Raw genomic sequence first — 5,497 nt, forward strand, 5'->3', positions numbered from 1 at the left:
CAGTATAAAGTTCAGTAATAAAAACAATTGTCAGCATTGAGTGTTTTACAATGTACCAGACACTATTCAATGCATCACCTAATTAATTCCCACAACAAACCCATAGGTAAGTCATTTTTCTCACATGAGAAAACAGAGAGAGCCTTAGAATGGCTGAGCGGTTTTGCCAATGTTAACTGCAGGGTCACGATTCGGGTCCAGGCTCGCTAACTTTCCAGCCAGAGCTCTGAAGCAGTAAGCATAATGCCTCTCCAAATGATTGCGAAATTGAACTAGATATTGCTCTAGAGTGTGTCAAGGCAATAACAGTATCTTCCAATATTAAGAGAAGGGGAATGCCCTTTCACAATGAAGGCTGAAGCTTTCTCTTCCATCATGTCACAAATATACCCAAGTATAGCAAAAATAACATTTTCTGGAGATTTATAGGCAACATCAGAATTGACCATGAGTCTATCCATTTAAATCTTTATACAATGGCAGCACACATCTCAGCAGTTTCTAGTGAAATGCTTACCAATTTTGATTATGGGGAGATGCATTTGGTTACTTGAAATAGTCCTGAGAAATTTATACATAACATCGGGAGTAGGGTTATCAAGTTCTGATCAGTAACTTGAGCGAGATAATCCCAGTAAAGGGAGCAAAGCCACATTTAAGCCTGAAAATAGATTGGGTTGCTTCTCCTCCCTGCCTCCTGGAAATGCATCTTCCAATGGAACGGTGCAGACACACCATGTCAGGATGCACTGCCACAAAATCTGTTATTTGGCTAAAAAGAGAGATGCAGTTAAGCCTCACTTGAAAACCAAGCATATGAAACTGAGCTTAAATTTATTCAAGAAAGATAAATAAAGATAATGAAGGCAAATTGTCAAATTACAATAAATTGTCTAAATATAAATATCCCATCAAGCTCTAACTGCACTTCCAAGGCCAAGAGGAACAAAGGCCCTGGAGAAACAATGAACGCTACAGAACTTTCTTGAAGTCAGGGAGTGGCAGCAGTCTTTGTTTCATTACAGCCATCGAAAATTATATTTCTGCAAAAAAATAAAATGGAAAAAATATCCAAGTCAAAAGTTTAATCGTATAGCTGTAGTAGAAAAAAATGCCTAATTGAAGAGTGTATCCTCAAATAGAATGTGCTTGCCCCCACTTCAGCCTAAAAGTAGTTCCTTAAGGGCATTTTTTAATCCCCTAACCTAGGCTAAATCTATTGCCTGTATGTTCTATCTCTACTTTCCTGCAGCAGCACTTAAATGTATTCATATTGATGTTTTTGTGTGATTGTTAATGACTGCTCCACCAGTAGACTATAGGTTTCGCAGGAACAGATACCACGTCTCTCTCAATCACCATGAATCTCCAGTTTCTCACACAGGCCCAAGTTGACAGGTGCTTAGAAATTACTTGATAAGTGAATGAAGGACTCTTCTCATGCAAACCTTAGATGGTGTATAGAGAATACAGTAGTATGGTTAACTTTTAAGACTAACATAGAAATGGGCACTAAAATTAGGAAAGAAAATAAAATTTCTAAATCTAGAACCTAGATTCACCTGGAGCTGTCAGCCTTGAGTCCACTTCCAGTTTCTAATTAGAACTTGTATTCATATCTGTGATGGAGAGGGGAGTAAATTTCTAGTAAGAGCTTTCCAGCCTCACTTCAAAAGTGTCACCATGTTGAAAACCTAAAGAATCTCCCAGGGTATTTACAACACAATTTGAATTATTTGAACATAGAATTCTCCTAATTAAAAAAAAATTCCTGAATCAAAAGTTGTATTTTTATAAACCTAGGTAGGTATGTAAATGAGTTCAACTGTATGTGTTGTTTGATAGGCTAAGCATGCTAAACACAAATGTTGCAGCTAATAACACTTGGGTAGACTATGAATTTATGGAATCATATACTTTGCAATTATTGATTTATGTAAACATTACGATTTCCCTACCAGTGTAACAGATTTTAGCTTGAAAGGACCATAAACTGAGAGGCTCACTACAGTTTAAAGTTGGCAGCTGGCAAAGAGATGAATTCCAAGCCAGAAGAGAGAGTAGGCAGGAGATTCCTGCTGTTTCCTAAGGAGAGTGTCCCTGGGTGATACATCTGCTGTTGAAACATCAAAACACATTTCATTGTAGAATCCTCCACACATACTTAATCCAAATTTCTTAGATTTTAAGTTTATTTGGCAAAATGAAAAGACATACATACTTCATATTATTAAGAAAAAGAGTGTAAAGCTCTTTTAGTAAATATTGACTTATGTGGTAGACAATGTCGATGTTTTAATCTCTAAAAATCTGAATATGTTACCTTACATGGCAAAAGGGACTTTTCTCTTTTTTAAAGTTTATTTATTTATTTTAGGGAGAGAGAAGGAAAGAGAGAATTTCAAGCAGGCTCCATGTAGTCAGTACAAAGTCCAATGTAGGGCTCAGTCCCACAAACTGTGAGATCATGACCTGAGCCATGTTTAACTCACTGAACCACCCAGGCACCCCAAAGGAGACCTTTCATATGTAAGTTAAGGCTCTTAACTGGGAAAATTGTCCTAAATGATCTCGGTGACTCTAAGGTAGTCAAAAAGGTCCTTATAAGAGGGAGGCAGGGAATCAGAGAAGTAGAAGTGACAATGGAAACAAAAGTGAGAGAAATGCCATTGTTGGAAAGGAGCCACCAGCCAGTGAATGCAGAAACGGAGCAAGGCTACAGAAGCAGAGAAAGACAAAGAAGGGATGTTCCCCTAGAGGCTCCAGAAGTAACATAACCCTGTCAATACCTTGATTTTAGCCCTGTAAGACCCATTTTCAGACTTCTGACCTACAGAATAAGATCACTGATGTTGTTTTAAACCACTGAGTATTTGGTAACTTGTTACAGCAACTATAGAAAATGAATACAATTTATATTTATGTTGTTGATCTCTCTAGCAATAATCTCTAGCAATAATTATCTCTAGCAATAATCCCTTTCCATAGGCTCATTTTGGTTTTTTATTTTTAATCTTACTTTAGTTAAGTCAGTTTATCCAGGTGGTTGATCCAGAAAGGCAAGACATAGTGGTCAATAGTAAAACCACAAGTAGAGTATTTGGTGAGCACGTGTTATATTTATGTATTACACTACATAGCCAATGCTATGCTATGCTATATTTACCATAATATTCCACTATTTTCGTTGCTATGAGGGCTAAGTTCTCTACCTCTCCAAAGCTTACAGTGTTGTTGGTAGAACTGCTAAACTCACACATAAAGTTATTTTATTAAAGAACAACTCAGGGGCTCCTGGGTGGCTCAGTCAGTTGAGCGTCCAACTTCAGCTCAGGTCACAATCTCACGGTTCGTGGGTTCAATCCCCACGTCGGGCTCTGTGCTGACAGCTCAGAGCCTAAAGCCTGCTTCAGATTCTGTGTCTCCCTCTCTCTCTGCTCCTCCCCTGCTCATGCTCTCTCTCTCAAAAATAAATAAAGATCTTAAAAGAATTAAAAAAAAAAAAGAACAGCTCAAAGACCCCAATGCTTTTGTGAAATATGATTAACACAGTACCAAATACAAAAAGCTATAAAATATTCACCCTTAAAAAGTAAGCATCTATTTTCCTGGTTCATAAAACTATTTTTGCTTAATTAATTTTTTTTAAATTTCAGTATAGTTAACATACAATGTTACCTTAGTTTCAGGTGTACAGCATAGCGATTCGACAAGTTTATACATTATGCTGTGCTCACCACAAGTGTCGTTACCATCTGTCCCCATCCACCATTATTATAATACTTTTCACTATACAACTTATGCTGTGCCTTTTATTCTTATGACTTACTCATTCCATAAATGGAAGCCTGGATTCCCCACTCTCCTTCACCTGTTTTTCCCACTCCCCTATCCCCTCCCTTCTGGCAACCATCAGTTTGTTCTCTGTATTTATGGGTTTGGTTCTGCTTTTGATTATCTTGAAACCATTTCTATCACATAAGTCTCCTAAATAGGCTTGTATTTATCTTTACATATTTCCATTCAACATTAAAAAACAAAACTTTTAATAGAAACTCTCCATTCTAGAAAGTATGTAAATTCCTTCACTCAATCAATCACAAGGTGATGTAATTTCTTTAAAATAATGCTTTAATTCTACAGGAATTCTTTAAGCATTTTCATCTCACTTTTTAAAAATATAATGAATACAAAATGAAACCATTGTGTCAGAAGACAATTATTTTTATTACAAGTACTCAAATCAAAAATGAAGTAAAATATTAGAATATGTATTAGTCACGGTTCTCCAGAGAAACAAAACCAATGGATGTGTACATATTTAGAAAGAATTTTATTGTAAGGAGTTGATTCATGTGATTATTGAAGCTGCCAAGTCCAAACTCTGCAGTCTGGGCTGTCGTGGTAGAAACCCAGGAAAGCTGATGATATGATCCAGTCTGAAGGCCAATAGGCTGGAGACTGACTTACCATCCTCCTTTTTGTATGATCCCTTTACATTACATTAGATTTAGTAGATAATTCAAGATAATCTTCTCAAGTTTTGTAACCACATATGAAAAGTATCTTTTGGGTTGATGGGGGGTGGGAGAGAGGGGAAAGTGGGTGATGGGCATTGAGGAGGGCACTTGTTGGAATGAGCACTGGGTGTTGTATGGAAACCAATTTGACAATAAATTATGTATATATATTGAAAAAATATATATATATATATGAAAAGTCTCTTTTGCCAGATAGAGTTACCCATTCATCTCCCAGTGGTGTAGATGAAGTCTAAAATCAGTCTCCTGGAGTACTACCTCTTACTCAGGAAGGTCAGTCTTTTTATTCTATTCAGAATTTCAACTGATTGAATGAGGCTCACCCACATTATGGGAAAAATCTGATTTACTCACGGTTCACCAATTTAAATGTTAATCTCATCCAAAAATACCCTCCCAGTTGACACATAAAATTAACCATCACAAGCCCACCCTTTATCGATTTGACACCCATACAGATCTTTTAACCATACTTAATCTCCTAATAAAGAAAATAACTGCCTAAAATGGTACAACTGTTCCATATACAACTGAAAACACACTAACCTTTTCCCATTAAAGGATGCAAAGGTTTGAATTGATGTTTACTCTTCTCCTTGATATCTCACAACTTAAACACCATGATGTAAAGTTAACAATCCTTAAATTCTTTGTTATAAAGAAAATACATCTTATGTTACATGATAAAGGGATAAGAAAGGGAAGAAAACAATGATATATACACATACAAACACAAAGACAAACATTCATAACAAAATGACAGAGTCCTCATTTCTGTAACTAGTCATATGGTCCGAGCTGGTGTTCATAACTATCTTCCACTACCCATTCCATATTACCTTTGCCTGAAACAAGAATCTTAAATGGTCATGTGTTATGTTTTTTTGTTTTTGTTTTTGTTTTACCTGTTGGAGTGGGCCAACAGGTAAATGAGTTGGGGTAATGAAGTAATGAGG

The sequence above is a fragment of the Acinonyx jubatus genome, chromosome B3, assembly GCF_027475565.1.
Source record: "Acinonyx jubatus isolate Ajub_Pintada_27869175 chromosome B3, VMU_Ajub_asm_v1.0, whole genome shotgun sequence".
Classification (NCBI taxonomy): domain Eukaryota; kingdom Metazoa; phylum Chordata; class Mammalia; order Carnivora; family Felidae; genus Acinonyx; species Acinonyx jubatus.